The following is a 24,188-nucleotide window of genomic DNA, read 5'->3' as shown; positions in this document are numbered from 1 at the left end:
GAGCCCTTTGGGGACAGAGATCCATCTTATTTATTTATTATATCTCAATGTAAACCGCTTTGGAACCTTTTGTTGAAAAGCGGTATATAAATATTTGTTGTTGTTGTTTGTTCTATTGCTGCTGTTAATATGTCAAGGAAAATGGTCAGGCAAAGATATCTTCCCCAACTATGGTTGGTAAATATCCAGAACAAATACAAATCAACTGGAAAGTGCATCTGTTAATTTGCATAATATGCAAGTTATTTGCAAGCCAATTTACATGATATGCAAACTAGGGTGCCCGGATTTGGGGAGCCAGAATATGGCAAGCTTAGAGATGTACGTACTGCTGTAACCATGAGTGGTGTGCTGCCGAGGGTCTCGGGGGCAGGTCTGTAACAGTCCTCCTGACAGGAGGAGGCTACCCCTAGAGAATGGGTGGGCAAACGTGGCCCTCCAGCTGTGGTTGAACTACAACTCCCACTAACCCCAGCCACATTTTATCAGCACAATTTATTACTGCCAGCAATTACAAAAAGAAAAAAGAAAAAGGTGGCTTATTGGAACAAAGGGATAAGGGCCTGGGTTTAGGAGGAGTGAGGGGGAAAGAGAGAGAACGCTGCCACCACACATAAACAACCAAAAAAAGTTAAAAACACTATCTAGCCTGCACTTCCAGTTCTTTGTGGCCTACCCCAGGAGTACCAGATCACTGTTTGTTGAGGCTCCAAGTCCCTCCAGCCAGACTGACGCCTCTTCCTTCCCCACCATTAGATTTCCTGGAGATATGGCAGGTACTCCTGGGCAGGGCAGCCAATTACTGCGAAACTGTGTAAGCCAAGGCGTTGTTTGCAACTTGCATACTGAACACAAACTGAAGGGGCTGCAAAACATACATCGGGACCAGAGCTCTACACTCAGTGAGTGCAAGGACTTCTTGTTACAGAGCCGGAGAGGCACTTCTGGTCCCGCTTTCAACACTTGTACAGTGCCTTTACAGTAATGTCTGGATAGAATTAATGTGAGCCCCCGCCCACTATCTGCAGTTGGGTGCCCAACATTCTCAGGTGATGCTGCCTCAGCAGCAACCTGTGAGCCCTCTCAAACTATGCCACATGACCCCGCTTGTGAGACGCTTCACCCAGCGCAGGGTTTCCAGACTGGTTGGGAACACATCCCTCTGCCTTTCAAGGCAGGGAAAGGCGCTCCCATCCAGGCTGGAAACCCAGCACTGGCTAAGTGCCTTGTAAACGGGGCCCTGGGGCCCTGTTCCCGCACATGGCATCGGATTTCAGGTTGGATAGGGTTGGATAGGTTGGATGGGGCGGCTCCACGGGAAGTAGCGGCTGGGTTATTTGGACCTGTCCGCGCAATGGTGGCTCTGTCCCCTTGGAGAGGGGAAGAAGAGATGAGCTCCAGCGGGGTGAGGAAGGGGAAATGAATAGCAGTGGGATGAAGAAGGGCAGCAGCAGTGGGGACAACAGCCTCACTCAGCCTCATTGAAGACCCTCCATTCCCTAAGTGACTAGAAATCTCAGTCATTGACTTGCATCCATCTGGCTCTTCATGTTTAAATGCTTGTTTAGAAAAACTCAGACTTCCGTTCTCCACCTTCTGACTGTGGAGAAGACAGCAAAGGGAAGGGAGGTCAAGGCACCAGAAATAGAATATGAATTAATTTAATTTTGTTTTTAAGCAAACTTGAGTTTCTTTATTATTAGAAAGGTGGAAGATAAATTTTCTAAAATAAATACATCGGAAAATGAATATGGTTGCTCATACATAGGCTTCATTTCAGTTGCAAACTGAGTTTATCTTGTATTGTATTGTATTGTATTGTATTGTATTGTATTGTATTGTATTGTAAGACGGGAAGGTAGCTAAGAGGTTGGTCTGACTCCTGGGAGGTTGAAGGAGTCTCTTACCTACCTGGCTGCACTGGTTCTGCTGCTTGTTCTAGGGTAAAGGATGGAGGCCTTTTAAAATGATTAATTTGAGATTCAGGACCATAATATTATGATTCTGTTGTCTAACCCTTTGCTGTCTGGTGGACTCTGGTGGATGGGGAAGTGAAAGTGGGAGCACAATTTTTTTAAACAAACAAATAAATATCAACTTCCTTCCTTACAAGAGAGATATTCCATGTGCAAATGTGTAACCAAACTTAAGAGAGTTGGTAGACCTCTTCATTCAGGGGAGATGCAAACACTAAAACTTATGATTGCTCTGCAAAGTTTACATTCTGAACAATCCAATCTGCAAAACTGACTTGTTCTGATCGCATGACTGAAAAACATGGCAACACAGCTTGATCAGAATGGGAAAATAGGGTTTTTTTTTGCAAGCCTTTTAATCTAGCACTATGAAATGGCTCCCTGGTTAATATCCTCAAAAGTCACAAAAACAATATAGTTATCACTCCGAAAGGGGCCTTAATGACTATTCAACAATATTTTTGTGTTCCCTCTATGCAGCTAAAGCCAAAATATCTGTTTTTGGTAGCAGTGCATAGCATAACAGTGTTAAATTGTAGATAGGCACAGAGGGACATACTGATGTGTTTAGAAAACCAAAGAAACTCCATTTTTGCCTAGAAAACCTCATCCTAACTTAAAGTAACCTAGCCCAACTCAGGGACATCACTGTCTCTCATGATTAATGTCATTATCTCTCTCCAGCTAAATTGTATCTATGAAACTTGTTAACACAGCTAAGCTTCCCAGGCTAGAAAACAGGATCTAACCAAATAAGGAGTAATCACCCAATGAACAATGAATCAGGCATTCGCATGCCTACTAGATACTTGGACCACCATACTGTGTCTAGAGTGTCAGCACCATTTAGATTGTTTGTATAAATGTAAGGTGCACCTGTAACCAAACTGTAATCGGTTTGAGAGCATGAGCCTATTGATTACCTATTGCTATCTGCAGAAGCAATAAAACCTCCATTAATAATTCCCATTCCTTGTGTCTGACTGATTGGTTAAGCGGACCCAGGAATGAGCCCCATCCACATCAATACTAGTGTAGTAAATAAAACATAAGTTTATTCACAGGAAATCTGTTCACCTAGAATTCAAAACACACAAACTAGCAAAAACAAAACAAAAATGAGGCTGATTTCAGCTGATGCATTTATTTGTAGCTTGCCTAAGATAGACCATAAAAACAGCCCTACTGGATCAGTCCCAAGGCCCATCTTGTCCTGCCTCCTGTTTCACACAGTGGCCCACCAGGTACCAAGTAGGGCTCAAGACTTACATACATGTTCAAAAACTCAATTGTCTCAAGCAGTTTGAAGGTACAAGTGCATGGCTGGTTGCTGGGCTTAAGAGCAGGACCTCACAGACATCAGGAAGAATGAACAGAAGGAAGTACTTCCCAAGCCTGCCTCTTAAAAAAAACATAGACCCATCAGGTGTGGGCAGGCTGCATCTACCGTACCACCCTTGTGATGTGAACCAATTAATAACTTGTATATATCAGCTAGAGAGACAGCCAGAGGTAGGGCTTGTGAAAAGCCAAACAGGGAAACTTATGCTAATACTCACGTTTAGCTTGGATAACACTCTGTTAGCATTCTCTATGCTAATGAAGGTGGTTTCAGCTTACCAGGAAAGGCAGACATTTTACTTGACTCCTTCACTAGGTAACAAAGCCAATTAGCATGTAAACTGCTCATTCAAGGAAAGAAAATGCAGCGGACCAGTTCCTCCCAAAGCATTTCCTTCAAAACTGATTAGTCAAGAGGTGCAGAGTGGGAAGAAGGACATGCTAGATTCTTCTTGTGGTAATAAATGCACACAGTGTGACTTTTTCTGGCTAGTCAACTCTGAATTGAGGTTTGGCTTTCACAAAAGGAGCTCAAAACAGGTTTGTATGATTAACAACGCTAATATCTCACCTTGCTTTCTTTCATGCTAAAACTCAAAGCAGGATTAATAGAGTTCCCACCCCGAGCGAGTCTCTCTTCCAGGTGCTGACCAGTTCAGGTCCTCTATGTTCAGCAAGGTTACTGCAACATGTGCTTTTGGACCATGCATTCAGGCATAGAAGAAACCAGGTTCATCACGGTAAGTGTGCTTGATACATACAAAATCCAGACTCAGAGGCTAGGGTCATGTTGCACTGGTGCAAGAGTGTTGCACTAGCTAGTTCTGTGATGTCGAGAGCTCATGTTCTAGACCAGTGTTGCACTGGTGCAACTTGTGGTGTGACCCCTGCTGTGAAACAGCCCATGGATGCTGCAGGGAATGGTGCAAAGCTGTCTGCTCTGCTTATTGCACAAGTGCAACATTTGTCAAGTGGAACACGAGCACAAGAGGTAGAGCAGCTTTGAGCATGTGCTTTGCTTTGTATGACCTTCTTGCCTGTGTTCATCTTTGTTTGTTGCACTACTGCAGAGTTAGTCTGGATGTCAAGTCAGTGTTTGGCATCAACATCGGAAGGATCTTAGAAGGGAGGGCTGGGAAAGACTCCTAAAAGAAGACAGACTTAGAGAGACTGTCCTCAATTAGATGACCTAGCGGTCCTATTGAATAGAAGTCAGTTTCCTGTAATTTCAGCTCCAGGTAAAGAGATAAAATGACCTCATTGGAATTGGCACATAGACCCCTTTTCCATAAGCTTGTTTGTCCCTGTTTTCTATTTTTATCTCCTTGAAGCCCTAAATGAACAACTGTTTAAAGTACCAGCTTGTGTTCAAGGAGGATATGACTGGTTAGCCTAAAAAGCATGTAATTTAGAGAGCACTACTTGACTTTAATTTAGCTAAAGTCCTCCAGCTGGATTATACAGTCAGACAGAAGTGATTGGAAGTTTGCTAAAGAGACTGTGTACATTTCTGCGCTTATTTAAATAAATGAGGTTGGATATGTAAAGAAATGCTTTACCCAGCTGACATATTTATACTTCATACAAAACTGCTTTCTTTAAATTTCTGCAATTTAGTTAAAGAAAATAAGCTTGCGGGGAGGGGTGGAAACCATTAGGAAACCATTCTTCAACACGATAGCTTTTGTATTGCTGCAAAATAGCAAATCTAGATGAACATATTTGCTAGGGGTGTGCACCATCACAAACCAAGGTTCAAGCACCAGTTTGGTGCCAAATGAGTGTGGCGCCAGGATGCACGTGGTGTCTGTGCATGTGTGGGTGCCATGTGTGTGCTGGGGCTGAGTGAGGGTACATGGGACTAGTGCTGCCCCAGCAGGAAGCTGCATGGTGTGGTGGAGAGCAGGTAAGGACCTGCTGTCCTCTTTCTTAAAGCTCCCGCTTCCCTCCCCGAACCGGTTTTCGGTTGGCGCCGAACCGGTGCTCGGACCTTGGTTCGTGCACACCCCTAATATCTGCAACCTCTGCAAACTAAGACATAAGATTTCTGTATCCACAGTTACCATGAACACATGTATCTGCTCTCTACAGAGCCAGATCACTGACTCATGAACCCAACTATGTCTACCTTGAGTGTCAGCAGTTCATCAAGGTTCCAGGAAAAGGTATTTCCCCACTGGCCAAGATCCTGGGAATGCTGAAGATAAAACTGGGACTTTATATGCAAACTGTGTGCTGTACCACTGAGCTATGGGCCTTTACTTGTAGGACTGGCAGCATGGAGGACAGTGCATCCACATACATATTTGTAGTAGTACTAGTTCAAATACTGCTATGATCCCAACTGTAAATTATTTTAACTTTGGCTAAAATAACAGACAACCACTTTCTAATGCTGTATTATTCTATATCCGGGGGTATTAAACTGCAGCTCTCCGGTTGCTGTTGGAGTACAACTCCCATCATCCCCAGTCACAAGGGCTAGCAGCCAAGGATGATGGGACTTGTAGGCCAGCATCTCAGTGGCGTATCGGGGGGAAATGGCACCCAGGGCTGGCCAGCCCTGTAATGGTGCCCCCCCACCCCCTCGGCCCCCACTTACCTGGCGGCGGCACGGCGCCCCCCAGGCGGCAGATCACCGGCAGTGGCGGTGATTTGACGGCGGGTGTGCGGCGGCGTTGGCGTTGGCCTGTAGCGGGCCGAGCGGCGGCGCAGCAGGTCGCCTGCGGCGTTGGCATGGCCTGTAGCGGGCCGAGCGGCAGCGCGGCGGCTCGCCCGCCGAGGACTACTGCAGAGCGGCGCCGAGCCTACCTGCTGGCCCGCTACAGCCGCTACAGGCCATCGCCAACGCCACTGCACGCCCGCCGCCACACTCGGCGGGCGATCCAGGGGGGTGCGGGGGGGAAGCCACTTTTTGGTGCCCCCCACGTGACCCGCCGGGGTGGCGCCTGGGGCACGTGCCCCCCTGCCCCCCCTATAGTTACGCCCCTGCCGGCATCTGCATATAATCATAAAAGCAGCTTTTAAAACTAGGATACAAACCAACCACAATACAAAACACAGTGAAAGCAACGGCCAGCTAAAGGTTGTGCTCCAGAAAGGAAAGTTGTGCCGTCAAGTTGGTGTCGATTCCTGGCGACTACAGAGCCATGCAATTTTCTTGGTAGAATACAGGAGGGGTTTACCATTGCTTTCTCCTGCACAGTATGAGGTGATGCCTTTCAGCACCTTCCTATTTCGCTGCTGCCCAGTATAGGAGTTTCCCATATTCTGGGAAACACACCAGCAGGGATTCTAATCAACAGCCTCCTGCTCTCTAGGCAGGGTACTTCCCCGCTGCACCATTAACACCATATGCATTGCTAAAAAGATGTACCTTGCACTGCTAACTGGGCAATGAGGCATCTTTTAAAGTGGTGATTCTCTGAAATTTACGAGAGCACCCATCCCTATCCAACCCCAGCACAGCATCCCTCCAGTGTGTTTTGATTGATAGTTTCGGATCCCTTTGGAAATAGGGAAGCCTATCTGCCTATCTGCCTATCTGCCTATCTATCTATCTATCTATCTATCTATCTATGTAAACTGCTTCAAGAACTTTGTTGGTAAGCAGTATATCATTCATAATCATAGTTGCCACCCTTGAAAAGCGGAAAGGGAAGGGCGCTGCTGTATCTCGTCCAGGAGCCCATGGTGGAGCTTTGGGGCTCTAAGAGTAGAATATAGGTCTTGCTCATCTCCCTTCCCTTGTTAATATAAGGGGCGCTATAGCAAGACCCTTCCGCCAGATCTCGATGGGTGAGGATTGTGTTGGAAGAGGCACTGTCTGAGATCTACAAGACACCCAGTGGTTCAGAAAGCATTATTCTGTGTTCAGTGGACTCATGAGGGGGAGAGCAGCATCACAGCCACTAGCTACTCCTTCAAGGTGCTTACGCACCATGTCCCTGGGTAGCTGTGCATTCACTGTTGGTATGAAAGGAGCCAAGCTATATAGTTGGAAGGTTGATCCATGTGATTTGGAAACCTGGATCAGCCCAGGTGCCATAGTGTGGATAATATCCTGGTCCCTTAAACGAAAGCAGTGAATCCATGACTACCCAGGGCTGTGGCTGCAGTTGCATGGGTAGGAGGGGGCATGAGCTCCCTCCTCCCCCATGCGTTCACTGAATGGGGGAGGGATCTTTTCAGAATAGGCAGCATTTTGCAAAAGTAAAAAACGAACAAAAATCAGCACCTTGAATTCAGACAGTCACAGCATTGGTTGTGCATGTTCTCATCTCCCTCATCAGGAGTCCTGAAGATTCCAGACTATCTTCAAGAGCAGCCCCAAATCTATATATATAATTCTCCTGGGTGTGCCTTGGAATGTGCGTCCCAGCACCCAGCTGATTGGCTGGGCGGCAGACGTGCCTGATTGGCTGAGGTGCACCCAGGAGGATTGGTCACCATGGCAGCTGGCCCGGCCACGGAGGCCAGAGGCGGTGGCGGGCCTGGCCCAGCTGTGGAGGCAAGGCCCAGGAGGGGGGAAAGTAAGTGCGAGGGCAGAAGTGGCGGTGGGGAGGAGAGGCGGCTGGGCCCGCAAGCAGAGACTGGGGCAGAAGGTTGTGGGGGAAGAGGTAACCGCCGGCCCCAAAGAGTGCACAGATGCTTTCTGTGGGGTCGGCTAGTATAGCATGTTACAGCAATCAGTCATCGACAATAATGATAAGATCTCTGCTCTCCAAAAGGAGCAGTTGACATACCTGATATATTTGGTAAGAGTTGCTCCAAGCTGTGGCAGCCTTGTTTATACAAAAGCAGAACCAGGCTGCATACTTGATCTGACCAAATAATTGCCCCAGCCATACGTTGTATGCTGAATGCACATATAATCTGTGTGGAATGTACACATGTATAGTATTCATGCATTGTTTTAAATGAATGCACAGTAGTACACATCCTGTCTCTATGTGTCAGGGCACACCGGAGCCAGCAATGAAAACCCACTGTCCTCTGAAGACGATGGGAGGGTGAGGACCCCTCTATCTGTGGCACTGTCACCAATGTTGGCCCTGCTTGAAAAAGAAAGAGCGGGGAAGGGTGCAGGCAGGGAATGGCTGATGACAGGAGGCATGCCTAGAGCCCGCGGTGAACGGCCAGCCACCGTCATGACAAAACTGAACCCTGTGCATACCAGCAGCCATGTGGCAGGGTAATTATCCTCAAGGGCTTGCAGGAGTTAACACATGATACAGATTAAGGGATCCATCCGTTTCCCTTAGCCTTTTTGCAATTTGTTGACATAATAGCCTTACATCCTAAAATGTGCAGGAACTGACATCGTAATGAGAAACTCGTAATAGCAGCACAAAACGCTTCCAGTAGCTTAGGACAGGAAATTAAGTCTACCATATCCCATTGACTTTAGGGAGGAGGAGAAACTCGGCAGATTGGAATACTGTACTCTCAGACAGAATCTACCACTGCTTTTTCACAATGTGTACAACTGGAAATGTATATCTTTATTTAAATGTAGTACAAAAGGCAACAGTTTGTAGCAGCTCAGCATCTTACACAACCACAGCTGAAATAGTGAATGGCCAAATCAAGCCCGGCCGGGGGGGAGGGTGGGGTTAGGTAGGGGGAGGACCACTAACAATCAACAGTGTAACTTCTGTCTAGCATCACAGTTATACAATGCTAAATCTAAGCGTTGTTAAGCATTTTTCTTGTGCATTAAGATGGAGCGGCTGCCATTAAAATGAATGCCAAACTGTTGAAGGTCAACTCTGTTTGCTAAGCCAGACACGCAGAGTAACTTTATTATTTGCCGAAACCTGAGGGAATGAATAACCGGTTACAAAGCTGTGTTTTCCAGCACCATCCAGCAGCATCTTCCAAGCTGAATATTTTGTTTCAGGGAACAGCAGGCATCTGTTCAGAGACAATATGCTCAAGAAACGATAGCAAACATTGGGTCTTCGGGGACTCTCAAATGTCACTAGAAGTCAGTCACTCCCACATGAGAGATTAGGACTCGTCAGTGGGTTTGGGGATCTTTGTGAATGTGTCAGGTTGACAGCAATGAAAGCAGAAATGCAGTCAAAAAGGCTGCACCCGTTTCATTGTAATAACCAAAGTAAGGTTACAAAGACTTGTCTCTGTTACATAGATGTTATTTAATGGCTAATAAAAGCCCTGTTCAGACATTATATTTCAGATGTCTCTACATGTGTACCTGCCATGGTGTAGTGCTGTGGGGACAGGAAAGGACACAGTTCCATTACTTTCCTCCCTCCAGGATCTCGGCAGGGACGCAAAACCCTTTGCTTTCTAAACAGAGACAATTTGCTGCTCTTGCTATTCCAAGTGTTTGTTATTGGACTACAATTGATTTTACCACCCCTTTTCCTGTCTTTTGTTACAAACAGTATCTTCCACCTTGTACAGTTCACAATCCAGACTGTTCTTCTGGGTGAATAAATACATGACATTCAAGCTCTGTAGGATTAGGAAACTATCCTTGTCTTCTTGTAACAGAACTCCCAAAATTAGTGTGTGTGTGTGTGTGTGTGTGTGTGAGAGAGAGAGAGAGAGAGAGAGTGTGTGTGGGTGTGTTGGGGGGGTGGCCGTTGTGGTGGGTGTGGCTTTGGGGGTCTGTCATGCATTTCTGAATTTGCCACTACACCACTGTGTGCAAGTTTCTGTGTGAATGTGCATGCCTGCATTCATTTTAAAAGTGTACCTGGCTATAGACCCCCTGGAAATGCCCGATACAAATAGAAAGTGATCTTTTATGGCTGATCCCTGCTGGATCATGCCCAAGGCTTATCTAGTCCAACATCCTGCTTCATACAGCGGCCCACCAAATGCCTCCAAGGAGCCCACAGGCAAGAGCTGAGGGCACGCCCTCTCTCCTGCTGTTGCTCCCCTGCAACTGGTATTTAGAGGCACATTGCCACTTAGCCTGGAGGTGGCCTATAGCCACCAGGCTAGTTGCCACTAATAGACTTGTCTTCTATGAATTGATCTAAGCCCTTCTTAAAGCCATCCAGGCTGGTGGTTGCCACCATATTTTATGGCAGATAATTCCATAGGTTAATTATGCATTGTGTAAAAAAGTACTTCCTTTTGTCAGTCCTAAATTTCTTGGCAATCACTTTTCATAGGATGATCCCTGATCCTAGGGTTATGTGAGAGATATAATTTTTTCTCTATCCACTCACACCGCACGATGCATAATTTTATAGACCTCTATCGTGTCACTCTTCAGTCGTCTTTTTTTCTAAGCTATAAAGCCACAGGTGGTGTAGCCTTGCATTGAAAGGAAGGTGTTCTAGGCCCCTGATAATCTTGGTTGCCCTCTTCTGCACCTTCTCCATTTCTATAATGTCCGTCTTGAGGTAAGGTGACCGGAACTGTCACATTTTTACAGTGACAGTATTACAGTATTACAAATGTGGCCACACCATAGATTTGTAACAGAGGATAGGTATAAATTGACGGTTCTCTAAATGGAGGGAACTAAGAAATTGGTCCCAGTACGGATCTCTGAGGGAACCTGTGCTTTTAAATTCATTAATGATCTAGGAGTTGGGCTAAGCAACGAGGTGGCCAAATTTGCAGATGACACCAAACTCTTTAGGGTAGTTAAATCCAAAACAGATTGTGAGGAGCTCCAAAAGGATCTCTCCAAAATGGGGGAGTGGGCAGTGTTTGGGATTTAACTACCATAAAGAGTTTGGTGTCATCTGCAAATTAGGCCACCTCGCTGCTTACCCCAAGTTCTAGATCATGTATGAATAAATTTTAAAAGCACTGGCTTGATTACAGATCCCTGGGGGACCCCACTTCTTACGTTCCTCCCATTTAGAGAACTGTCCATTTATACCTACCCTGTTTCCTGTCCTTCAGCCTGTTAGCAATCCACACATGAACTTGTCCCCTTATCCCATGACTGCTAAGTTTTCTCAGGAGTCTTTAACTAGTAACTCTGTTGAAAGGTTTTTGGAAGTCCAAGTATACTATGTCAGGTGGATCACCTTTATCCACATGCATGTTGACACTCTCAAAGAACTCCAAAAGTTTGGTGAGGCAAGATTTACCATTGCAGAAGCCATGCTGGTTCACCTTCAGCAGAGCCTTTTCTTCTATATGCTTCACCATTTTATATTTGATAGTGCTTTCTATCAGTTTGCCCAGCACAGACATTAAGCTTACCAGCATGTAATTTCTCAGATCCCCCCTGGATCCCTTTTTGAAAATCGGTTTTACATTGGTATGGAGCTTGATTGTGGGGATAAGTTACATATTGTTGCAAGGAGGTTGGCAATTTCACATTTGAGTTCCTTTAGAACTTTTGGGTGGATGCAATCTGGCCCTGGCAATTTGCTAATTTTTAATTTTTCCAGGCAGTTTAAATCATCTCTCATCACCTCTGACAGTTCTTTAGCCCATCCCCAAGAAGCTCGGTTCAGGCAGAGGTATATGTTCAGTATCCTCTGTCATAAAGACAGATGCAAAGAACTCGTTTAGCTTCTCTGCAATCTCCATATCCTCCTTAATAACTCTTTTAAAAGTTCTCCTTCCCCCTTTCCTGCCCATGTCACCATTACAGCCAGCCACCTTCTTATTTCTTCTTTTCAGAAGCGGTCAGTAAAGATAAGTATTGGGGGTGATCTAGTTAGGGGAGAGGGTGAAATTGGGGGCAGCTGGCCCCCTGCTGTGTGTGAGCCCACAAGTGGGAGATCTCTCCCCCCTCAAGCTGTCCTTTCTAACCTAGTAAGAAAAACAAATGTGGATGTGTGGATATTTAGCTCTTGCAGAAGTGTCTCTGGCTGCAAACATGTGATTGCACCAGCTTCCTTGTGCAATAGTTGCACACTCTCTCTGAACTGTTCCCCCTCCAGACCCACCATGAGAATTCACAAAATCACAATATCCATTGCATTACTTCAAACATTTATGCTTGCACTTGTACTGGAATTATCTTACCTGAATCAAGAAGTAACCTCCAAAAACTTGCAATCACACCTCTAAGCAAGCAGTAGTTAGAGAAAGTGTAGCACCAGTAAGCTAAGGCGTAGCATAAATGCTTCTTCTAAGTCGGTAAAGGGGTAAAATAATGACTGCCCAGGTGCAAAATTAATTTGTAGCAAGCACGATAAGAAACAAGCAGCAAAGAGGAATTCACTCTAGGTGATGTGGATAAAAGCAGAAAAGCTGCAAGTTGGCCAGTTAGAATTCCTGAATTTCTAGTTATCAGAGACAGTTCTAAAACCTCATTGCCTATTCTATAATTTTTTCCCTTTGTTAATTGCTAGAGCTTTGATAATGTGGTATAAAGAGGTTTCCAGGGGATTAACTGCTAATGTTTAATTTCCTCCATCTGCCAACTCTGTAATCAACAAACTTAAGCTTAGGGGAAATCTCCAATCTCACTAGCTTCCTTCTGAACAGATTTACCGACTTCCAGGGCTGGAACAATACAGATGCCACCTCATATGACTTCATTTTATTTGAGTTTCAGTTCAGGCACCAGCTGATATGAAACCATACAGTGGAGACACCTGTGCATGACACAGAACATATGACTAAATCAGCAATACAAATTCCAGCAAACAGGAACAGAAATAATTCATAATTACATTGTCATATCATATCATCTATATGGCACAGATTCAAGCTTACACTGTTGGATCCTTCAAATGTTTAACCTGTTCTTATGGTCCTGTAACGATCCAAAAGGGGGGGGGGATACAAAATCCCTCTCCTAGCTGTGTGAAGTCCTGGGTAGGTTGCCACCATACACTTTTTTTATATGAGCAGATTCACTCTTCCAAGGAAATATTCTGGGAGAGTAAAGTGGAAAACCCCTCCCTTCAATAAAGACTTGAGCAGTCTTTGGCCTTCAAGAGTGTGTGACTAGGGCAGGACCCAATAAGGAATGCACTCTATAACAAAGATTTATTAATAATTGGATAAGGAAAACTATAGAGGCATCAACAATCACTGCTTCCTTTCAAATAAAACCCTTCCCCAGGAACCACCACCATATAATCAGATCCCAGCACTTGAAGAAAAATAAATTCCCCAGCTCATCTAGCTAAACTAGTCCCTATCCTTCCTACTTACTTCCAGGTAAGGAACTCCCAGGTGATTCCCAGCCCAAGGCTGTTAAGACTCCCCCTGTCCTACTGTAGGTGCTGATCAGACCTCCGTTGAAGAACTAAGCTCTAACACACCCATCCCCATCTCCTTTATAGGCTGTTGTCCAGTAAACCTAGCCCTTCATGCTGAATTGGGGCATAGGGATGTGATTCTCCTGGGCTTTCCTTCTTATTTGGAGAAACCCACCCTCCAAACAGTTATTCTAATTGAGGCCTAGTCCTCCCTCAAGCCTGAATATCAATACAGGTCCCATGGATGATTTGGACATGTCTCCTGAATAGCAGCCTCTTGCTTAATCATTGCACACTTAAGCATTTAAAGGCTTTGCCAACCCCCACATATAACCTTTGAACTTGTTTAAGATACTGTTCTCTCACCCTGTCTATTAATTTGCCAACATACACTCTTGAACATTAACTACTCTTTGATTTTCTGCTGCATGTGTGTGGAGAAACCTTGCTTTTTTAAACCACAGGGGGAAACTACCATCAGCTAAGAAAACTGGTCTTTTCATGAGTGTTTGTGGTAGGAAATTACTTTTTTATTTTTGAGGGAACAGAAATTCTTGGCTGGAGGTCAGGAAACACTTTACCAGAATACTTCAAACATGGGACATGAAAGGGGATTTAGTAGAGTGTTTTGTGCCATAATACCACTAAATGTTTCTATGATGAAGACATTTCCCCCCAACTATTTCCCCAAAAAAGTTTGTATAAAAGGGTGTTTGTCATTTCAGGAGGCAAAAGGTACAATCGGCAAAAACAAGCAAGCCCCATGTAGAAGACAGCTGATTCTATCTAAGGAATGGAATGAAGACAAGATAATGTTGGAACAAGAGATGTACTTCATGAAATTCAGACTTCAGGGTCTGAATAGGCTGACAGGGCTATATTTTGTGTCAACATAGATGCTCTTCTGTGCTGTCCTACATGTCACTTTAGAAATGGCAAATTTGAAAAGTGGCATGTAGGTCAAGAGAAATAAAGCGAAAAATATTTACAAGAAATGGCAGTCGTGTAGAAGATGTACACTTCTAAGGCCAAAGTGAGTTGCACTAATAATACACTCAGCACACTTCTTGAGCAACACATTTATTCAGTCCATGACAGATGGCAGATTATCACTGGGCTAATGCTGCACACAGCTTACAATACAATTAACTTCCCATGATGGCAGCTTGCTTCATCTACAACTGATGTGACAGATCATCAAAAGCAACTGAAGAATGAGCTATTTAGTGATGGCCAGAAGAGGATTCTGCGGGGGGAAACACACACAAACACACCACACAATTTCAATTAGCCAAGTCATAAAGCAATGTAAGCAAGATATTTTGCACCTCAGGATCTATATAGCAAAGTTCAACTGCTTACAATAACTGAGAACTATTCAGATTAATCCATCAAATACAGTGGAGCAAGTTTCACTGTACCTACCACCTTTAGTGAGAATACATAGAAAGCCTATCATAAATTCTGAACATTGCATTTTCGATATGCACTACCCACTAGCACAGGGGTAGGCAGTGTGTGGCTCTCCAGGTGTTGCTGAACTACAACTCCCATCACCCTCTGTGACAAGTTATCACACCTGGAAGTGTTGGGAGCTGTAGTTCAGCCACATCCGGAGAGCCACATGTCGCCTACCCCAGTGCTAGTACATAGCTCTCTCCAGCAGCGTTTCCCCCTTGCACATAAAAGAAAGTAAATCCATTTTCTATTACTTTGTTGTTGGAAGGCTAAATTGAGAAGTTTCCCTCTGCAAAGGAACAGTAAGCTAAATTTAAGTAGACATTGCCGGGTTGATACAATGCCCTCCATTGCCAACACAAGCAGTTAAGCCGCAGCAAACGTCACAGCCAGCATACTGAAGGGATGCAGTAGCCATGCAACTGCAAGCAATGTTGTTTCCGACTTATCTGGAAGAGACACAACAGCTCCCAGAAAAGGAACAGAATCTAGGCCTGTGTGTTGGTAAAAATTACGATGTCTGAATTCCCTGCCCCCACCCCCACCGGCATCAGATCGTGAGGCAAGTGTCCTGGGTAGCGTTCTGGTGGTGGCGGCCAATGCTACTGTGAGTGGCACAGTTACTCAGGATTTTGGGGCGAGGGTGGACAGGGAGCAGGGAACTGTTCCTTAGGAAGCCTGCATGCTGCTGGGAAGAAGTGTGGGCCTCTGGGGATTGGATTCCTGTGCAGGACTTCTCAAAAGGGAGAGGTTCTGCACAGAACACCAATCCTCAGAACCCAGCGCGTTTTTCCTGGCTATTCGTGGGTTTCCCAGGAAGCAGTGCCATGTTCTCTGCCCACCCTGAGTAACTCTGCACCACCCAGTTACCTCCCGCTCCCACTGGTGCTGGGCTGCGAATTATAGAGCTCCCACCACAAGGACGCTACCCAGGGCACTTGCCTGGTAGACTAACATCCTGATGTTGGGGATACAGAATTTGGACGATGGAATTCTGATTTTACCGACACAAACAGGCCTACAGAATGCTACAGACTTGCAGCCTCTGGCAAGGAGTTGATGTGACCATCCCAACAAGTCATAGTAGTATGGGCAATTGCTGCACAAACTGCAGACTGTTGGAATACAGACTATTGATTTTTGGTATTGCTTTGGGCTGAACTTGAAAGTTATTATTTGTCCCCACTGAAATCTTGGCAGATGTTAGGTTCTTTACATGTTCAGGAATTTAAATTACCACCAATTTTTAAGAATGAAAGACATAAGGAAAGTCTTGGGTAACAGACATGATTTTAAACCCCACCCCCCTTTTTAACATGAAACACTTCCACTATGGGAGAATCCCAATACAAGAAGCACAGAAATATTACTTTTGAGGGGCTAATTGGGCTTCCTGTAGCATTATTACACTGGATCAGCTTACTTCTTCGGAAACAGTCTTTAAATGCTTTGCGTTCATAAGAGCAGAGTTTGATTCACCACATAAAGCAGGTTGGCAGTTCATCCAGCGGAAGAAATTGTTAACTAGATTCACAGCCTCTGACGCTCCACCCCTATTATCTGACCTGGAATGTTGCTCAGATTTACCAGAGCCAGCAATTTTTCTTTATCAAAAGCTTAGAGAAATTGATAAGACTGATATTAACGATAATCGAGACATTTGGAATAATGAGCTGCAATATAGGCAAGGTGATTGAGAGGGTGGTGGCCGACCAGCTCCAGGCAGTCTTGGAGGAAATTGATTATCTCGACCCATTTCAAACTGGCTTTAGAGCTGGCTATGGGGTTGAGACAGCCTTGGTCGGCCTGATGGATGACCTTTACCGGGGAATCGACAGAAGGAGTGTGACTCGGCTGGTTCTTCTGGATCTCTCGGCGACGTTTGATACCATCGACCATAGTATCCTTCTGGATTGCCTGGGGGAATTGGGGATAGGGGGCACTGCTTTGTAGTGGTTCCATTCCTATCTCTCAGGTAGATTCCAGATTGTGGAGCTTGGTGACAGTTGCTCCTCAAAACAGGAGCTGTTATAAGGAGTCCCTCAGGGCTCCATTCTGTCACCAATGCTTTTTAACATCTACATGAAACCGCTGGGTGAGGTCATTAGGAGGGTTGGTGCTGGGTGTTATCAGTATGCTGAAGACACCCAAATCTACTTCTCCTTTTCATCTTCAGGAAATGGCACTCATTCTCTAAATGCCTGCCTACAGGCAGTAATGGGCTGGATGAGGGAGAACAAATTGAAGCTGAATCCAAGCAAGACGGAGGTGCTCATTGTGGGAGCTCAGAATCTGAGGGGTGAATTAGATCTTTCTGTCCTGGATGGGGTTACACTCCCCCAGAAGGAGCAGGTGTGCAGCTTGGGAGTACTCCTGGACCCAGGCCTCACCCTGGTATCTCAGGTGGAGGCCATGGCCAGGAGTGCTTTCTATCAGCTTCGGCTGATTTGACAGGTGCACCCATTCCTTGAAGAGGATGACCTCAAAACAGTGGTGCATCAGCTGGTAACCTCCCGGCTCGACTATTGCAATGCGTTCTATGTAGGGCTGCCTTTGTATGTAGTCCGGAAACTTCAGTTAGTTCAGAATGCGGCAGCCAGATTGGTCTCTGGGGCAACACGGAGTGACCATATTATGCCTGTTTTGAAACAGCTACACTGGCTGCTGATATGTTTGTGGGCAAAATATAAAGTGCTGGTTATTATCTTTAAAGCCCTGAACGGCTTGGGTCTGAGATATCTTAGAAACGCCTTCTTTTACATGATCCCCACCGCATGTTAAGGTCATCTGAGGAGGTCCATCTCCAGTTACCACTGGTTCTTTTGGTGGCGACTCAGAGGCGGGCCTTCTCTGTAGCTGCTCCTGGGCTGTGGAATGCACTCCCAGCAGAAATTCGTAATCTTAATTCCTTACTGACCTTCAGGAGAGCCCTTAAAACCCATCTGTTTGGCCTGGCCTTTCAGGGTTTTTAATTAGTTTTAATTGTTTTTAATGTTAACCTGGTTTTCAGGGTTTTAATTGTTCTGATAGTTTAATTGTTTTTCAAGATATGTTTTAATTGGTGTTCATATTTATATTTCTGTTTTAATTGTTATTGGTTTTAATGGTTTCTGGTTTTAATTGTAAACCGCCCTGAGTCATTTCGGAAGGGCGGTATAACAATCGAATGAATGAATGAATGAATGAATGAATAATCTATTCTTTTAAATCTGTGGCAAATGGCTTTGAAGGCCATGAAACATTCTTCATTTGACTTAAGAATGAGGTTGATACAACAGGAAATTTTATTTCCTATCCACCGGCCACTCCAGAGAATGTTTGATAAAAGTTGGTTATAGTCTCCTGTTGGTGTAATTTAGTAATTGCAACATTTGTACATATGGTTTAGCCTTGTCCTATTATCGTTTCATTTTGTTTGGAAATTCATAAGACTGTTAATATGACTCTGCAGCAATCTGTTTGTAAAGGATGTTCATGTCGTTTTGTGGTACATTCGTAATATATGGAATTTATCCCTACATCCATAATTATGGATCCTTCATGCACAGAAAGTTGCAAAAGAATAATTATTCAACATTGGAAGGACAGATCTACTCCTTATCTCAGCTCTGGATATCTGATGTGTTCTCCGATAGCATATGAACCACATTTTTTCAATGGAATGGCAAAGGAAAAGGAGTTTTTAGCAATCTGGTCCAGTTTTAATACACTGTTTGTAGTTTAATGAGAAAAACTCTTGGAAGCCACCCCCCGCCCCTAGTATTAATATTAACATTACTTCTATACTATGTAAATGATTATCATTAAAAGCCAGGCTAAAAAGATGGATTTTAAGGCTCTCCTGAAGGCCTCCCAAGGAAGATAATCCTTGTATATCCATCCAAGGGACATGTCATGAGCATATTGATAACACCCAGCACCAAATCCCCTGATGACCTCACCCCACCGTTTCATGTAGATATTAAAAAGCATTTGTAACAGAATGGAGCCCTGAGGGACTCCTTATAGCAGCTCCTGTTTTGAAGAGCAACGTCACCAAGTGCCACCATCTGAAATCTACCAGAGACATAGGACTAGAACCACTGTAAAACAGTGCCTCCTATCCCTAACTCCCTCAGGTTATCCAGGATATCATGGTTGACAGTACTGAAAGCCACTGAGATATCCAAAAGAACCAGCAGTCACACTCCCTCCATCAATTCCCTGGTGAAGGTAATCTATCAGGCTGACCAAGGCCATCTCAACCCCCTAGCACACCCTAAAAGCAGTTTGAAACAGGTCTAGATAATCAGTTTCCCCCAAGACTGCTTGGGAGCTGGTCAGCCACCACCCTCTCAATCATCTTACCCAACCATAGGAGGTTGGATTATTAGGGCTGAGGGTAATCAGTAAACAAGTTTGTATTTCAGGCCCAGGAGAGGCAAAATGAGCATACAACAGCAATAGTCAAAGATCAGTAATTAACTTTTATACCATCTAGATTTTAGCTAGCTGGATTTAAAAAAAAATAGCACCATACGTAAATATAATGAGTATAGCCCATGTAAAATAGTTGTTTATAATTCGTCTTTGTTAAGAGAAGAATAATTTCTGAAGGTTTAGTTGAGTTTTCAGAGTTCCTTGGTTTTACAAACTTTTTCCTTGGTTTTACAAACTTTTCTATTTCAGGCTTTGTTGCAAGACCAATCTTGATTAATAAAAAGTTACAGATGCTGCCAATACTTACTGTCTTCTACTGTCTTTTTACCTAAGAAGAGACAAAACAAATGTCATTAAAATATTGCTCAGTAAAATTTCCATTTGAATTTTAGCACACTGAAATTCTAGACCAAAGTCACATTTTAAACATGAAAACTATCTCTATAGAAGTTGAATTTACTAATTTCTGAATCAAGAAATTCTGTAATCAATTGTAGATGCAACACAATCAGTATTGTAAGTTCTTAGTAAGGCTGCAATCCTTTGCACACTTGCCTTGGAATAACCTCAGTTAATTCAGTGGGATTTTCTTTTATTTATAGGCATGCAATATGCAGCATTCAGACAACTTATACAAGAGGAGTTTACCATTGCCTCCTCCTGTGCAATATGAGATTATGCCTTTCAGCATCTTCCTATATCGCTGATGCCCGATATAGGTGTACCAGTGGGGATTTGAACTGGCAACCTTCTGCTTGTTAGTCAAGCATTTCCCTGCTGCACACTAAAGAAAAATGTTTAGAAGGGCAGGTTTACTCTGCACTCAGGCTGAGGAATAATGCCTCACATTTGGTTGGGCTCTGGATCAGGCTGAGTCCCATAGGGCTAACCAACAATACTACTAATTCTGTTATGAAAACTTGTAGTTTACATAATACAATTTATATATAGTTTAATCTTATTAATCAAACAGCATAACTTTTTAACTTCAAAAATTCTGCATTTCAAACATCCACTCCAAGTACACATAGTTCATTAATCATGCAAAACCATGGTTTTCTTGTTCCTTGTAATGTTCACAAGCCTTATCCCAATTTCATATCTAGGTTGTTCAGAAACTCTGTTAGAAAAGAGAGAAATCTGCTGGATTTGGATGCCACAACAAATCCTAACTTATTCTAAAGAGACCTGAAGCAGAAAACGTCCTTCCCTCATCTCTTAAAAAGGGGAAACACATGAGCCTGAGGCTTGTGAATGTTGTGTTGAACCAGGATTAAACCATGGCTTCATGTGACATCTGAACCATTGTCATGTCTGTCACACTGATAAGCAAAATTCTTGTCCTTGAATTGATTTTCTGACTTAAGAGTTTGAACTTGCTCTACCAGATTTCATTCCAATACATTTAAATCTTCATTTATTTAAACTATATTCTAAAACCAACACTTTAAACACTGCAGTTTATAAACATCAAATTTAAGTTTGGATTCAGTGGCTCACTATAATTATGGTTTGCATGGATGATGTCCAAAGTCATTTTAGACCACACCTGCAATTACCAATCTGCACAAGAAACTCACCTCCGTAGGAGAGTTTGTAGTAGACATAGCCGGTTAACGCAAGACCAACGTATAATTCTTGGTAAACTTTAGTGTAGTAAATCTTGTGCATGTCCCACCACCTTGTAAACATGCTTTTCCACATCTGTAAGTTGTAAGAGAACAATATGAAGTAATTGGTAGTAATTTGACGCCAAAAAAGAAATAAAAAATATTTTATAATTAAACTCAATGGGGTGTACGTCTGACTAAACATGGTCAAGATTGGGTTAAAATTATACACACGTTTTATATAAAGGGCATAAAGCATTCATATAGCTTTAACAGAACCTTTGGTATGACTGTTAAATCATATTTGGAATTATGGGAAAGAGAAAACAATGGGAAGAACACAGGAACAGGCATCTTCCATGCGTTTGCTGGAGGTGGAAGGTCCCCATCCTCAGCACTCAAATGGAGCAAAATCAGTTGCCACTAGTGCCCCAAAATGGAGAAACTGAGGACTCAATTTATACAGATTATCTACACCTGTAATACAACAGTCTTCCCCCAACCCATCACCTACTCACCTTACTGATTCCATTAACATATAAGAACAGTCAGACTAAAGGTCCCATCTAGTCTGACATTCTGCTTATGACAGCAGCTGGCTGGATCTATCTGGGAAACTCACAACCAGGGGATACAGACAAATTATAATTGGCTTATATCAATTTGCTGTTTACGATTTTGTTATTAAAAGCCACCTTTGGCTTATAATAAACCTTTCGGTTGTAGAGTTCTAGCAACCAAAAGACAAGACAGAGACAGAAAAAATGGCAAACATCTTCCCCCTGTTTCCAGTATTGATCACGTGAGACTGCTTTTTACAGACCCAAACCATTAGCCCATTAAGCCTGGTATTACCTATCAAGAGCAATTACCTACCAAAAGCAGATTTCCCAGGGCCTTAGAGGTCTCCCTGCCACAATACCCAAGATGCTTTAACTGGAGATTGAACCTGGGACATTCTGCATGCAAAGCATACTGCTCTACCACCAAGCTACAGGCACTCCCACTATTTAGAGAGATAGTGCCTCCAAACATGGAGGATCCATTTAGTTAAATAAACCTACTTTTAAAAAAAAGCATTTTAAGAACCACAAGTGCCCTGCTGCACTAGAGCAATGGTCCATCTAATCAAAAGTCTCATTTCCCACAGCAGTCAACCAGACCATTACAAGATCTTCCTTGGGGAGGTCTCTCGAAACTTCAGCCACAAGGCATGAAGATCACAATCTTCCCACCCTGTGCAGAAGTTACACATACACTCAGTCTATATCCGTACAACTTGTGGAAGCGAGTTCCAGATGCTGTAGATGCCAACTGGTCCTTTCATCTCATTCATCTCCCTCCCAGCCGCCGCCAAGCAAGCTAATGGGGACGTCTTAGGTCTGAAGCTCCTATACCTCCTCACCCCCCGTCACCATGGCAACGTCCACCTTCCCTACCCTTCAAGCCGACTCCCCGACCCTTCGCGGCTGCTGCTGCCGGCCTGAAAGGCAACTCCCAATACACAGAGAAAAGGCCAGTCACTAGCAGGCCGGCAACAGCCAGAGAAAACCTCTCGAAGAGGGACCCGCGTGTCACGACAGAGAAGACCGAACGCACCTTGAAGCGTTACGCGGTAACCGACCACTTGAAGACAAAGGTCATGCAGCTGGTCTTCCGGCCTCCGCCGCCGCCGCCGGTCGTCGCAAGGCTTGCCGGGATCAGAACGAGTTACTGCCTAGAACGTCTCTTTGTGTTTCTTCCTCTGCTTGCAGCGCCCTCTGTCGTGGAGGATCTCGCGCTGCGCTTGCCTGTATTTTTTTAGCTAAAGCGCACGGGGATGTTGATGTGTTTTGGTTTGCAGCATCCCAAACCAGCGACGGCACTAGGGGTGGGGGAATGCGGGGGGACAGAAAAGGCAAAGTGCATTTATGAGTGGGCGATAAGTGTCCCACATATTAAAATTCTTCAACAGAAATGGGAGGCTGGCGGGATGGGGGGAGCCACTTTTCTGGGGTGGGCGCTTGCCCCACCAACATTTTATTGATGTATTATTTTTCTGACGAGTGCATATACACTAACAAATAAAACATCGAAAGCTCCCAATTTGATAATAAAAGACTGCCTTCAAAATTACAGCAGGCAGTAAGAACATAATCAGCAGTTAAAACGTAGTGGAACTTATTTTTGCAATCCTGCAAAATTTAACAATCCTATACATGCTTGATTAGGGGTAAATGTCAAATACTTTATTCGGAGTAAACATGCAAAGCAGCACCGAAGTGCGCAAATGAAATGCAGCCACGAGTGTAGTTCGAACTCGCACACATTTTTACGATATGCCCCAAAGCTTCATGGTCTGAACTTCTGTTTGTCGTGCAGTTGTTGAAAGAGTCGCGAGTCTGTCGCTAAAGTGAATTGTTAAGAAATCCAGATAACTAAAAACAGCCGAGCAGCACTGTCCTAGCCATTTCTCCGACCACAGTGTAAGAAGTGCTTTAGTCCCGGCTTTGTAGATAGTTGAAGGAAGAGGAGATATTCAAAGTATAAGACGTTGGATGAAACATTTATTTGCTGTGCATTTTATTAAGAATTGAACTGGGGCTCTGCCTTGGGATCATGATTAACTTAAGTGATGTGGTATCAAGTTGGATTCTGGAGAACTGTGTGGATTGCACTATCAAATTAAAACAAACATACTTTGTGGCATCTATCAATCATCATTTTTATTTTATATTATTTATTTATCATATAGATTTATGCTCATTTCTAAGCAATGTACACAATTTAAACAGACCAGAGGTCTAAATCGACTAGGGTAGGGACATCCCTGCTAACCTGGCAAAGAGGCACCTTTTAATGTGGTGCTCCTCTTTATTTAGCAGGGGGAGAGTAACTGGCCCTATCCACCCCCAGCACATTACTTCCAGTGACTGTTGCTGGTGTCTGTCTTACGTTTCTTTTTAGATTGTGAGCCCTTTGGGGACAGGGATCCATCTTATTTATGTATTATTTCTCTGTGTAAACTGCCCTGAGCCATTTTTGGAAGGGCGGTATTATTAATAATAATAATAATAATAATTCAATTTCTATACCGCCCTTCCAAAAATGACTCAGGGCAGTTTACACAGAGAAATAATACATAAATAAGATGGATCCCTGTCCCCAAAGGGCTCACAATCTAAGAAGAAACATGAGATACACACCAGCAACAGTCACTGGAGGTACTGTGCTGGGGGTGG

At 44.0% G+C, this 24,188-nt stretch overlaps 2 long non-coding RNA genes across 3 annotated transcripts; one reads left to right on the top strand and one right to left on the bottom strand.

Moving 5' to 3' along the window:
• The first annotated feature begins 7,744 nt into the window (after positions 1 to 7,744).
• LOC128339187 (uncharacterized) lies at positions 7,745 to 14,475 on the top strand. The gene is made up of 2 exons (XR_008312891.1): positions 7,745 to 7,849; positions 14,206 to 14,475. It is a non-coding gene; the product is annotated as an uncharacterized LOC128339187 (long non-coding RNA).
• Positions 14,476 to 19,672: 5,197 nt separating this feature from the next.
• Positions 19,673 to 22,396, bottom strand: LOC128339177 (uncharacterized). 2 transcript variants are annotated; one of them, XR_008312883.1, is made up of 3 exons: positions 22,225 to 22,381; positions 20,938 to 21,061; positions 19,673 to 19,685 (listed from the first exon to the last, which is right to left on the bottom strand). It is a non-coding gene; the product is annotated as an uncharacterized LOC128339177 (long non-coding RNA). The 2 variants fall into 2 exon arrangements; XR_008312882.1 differs by lacking the exon at positions 19,673 to 19,685 and having other exon boundaries at positions 20,936 to 21,061; positions 22,225 to 22,396.
• Between the last annotated feature and the right edge of the window lie 1,792 nt (positions 22,397 to 24,188).

Source organism: Hemicordylus capensis, chromosome 1 (genome assembly GCF_027244095.1).
Source record: "Hemicordylus capensis ecotype Gifberg chromosome 1, rHemCap1.1.pri, whole genome shotgun sequence".
NCBI lineage: Eukaryota > Metazoa > Chordata > Lepidosauria > Squamata > Cordylidae > Hemicordylus > Hemicordylus capensis.
This window is presented reverse-complemented; position numbering and strand designations above follow the sequence as displayed.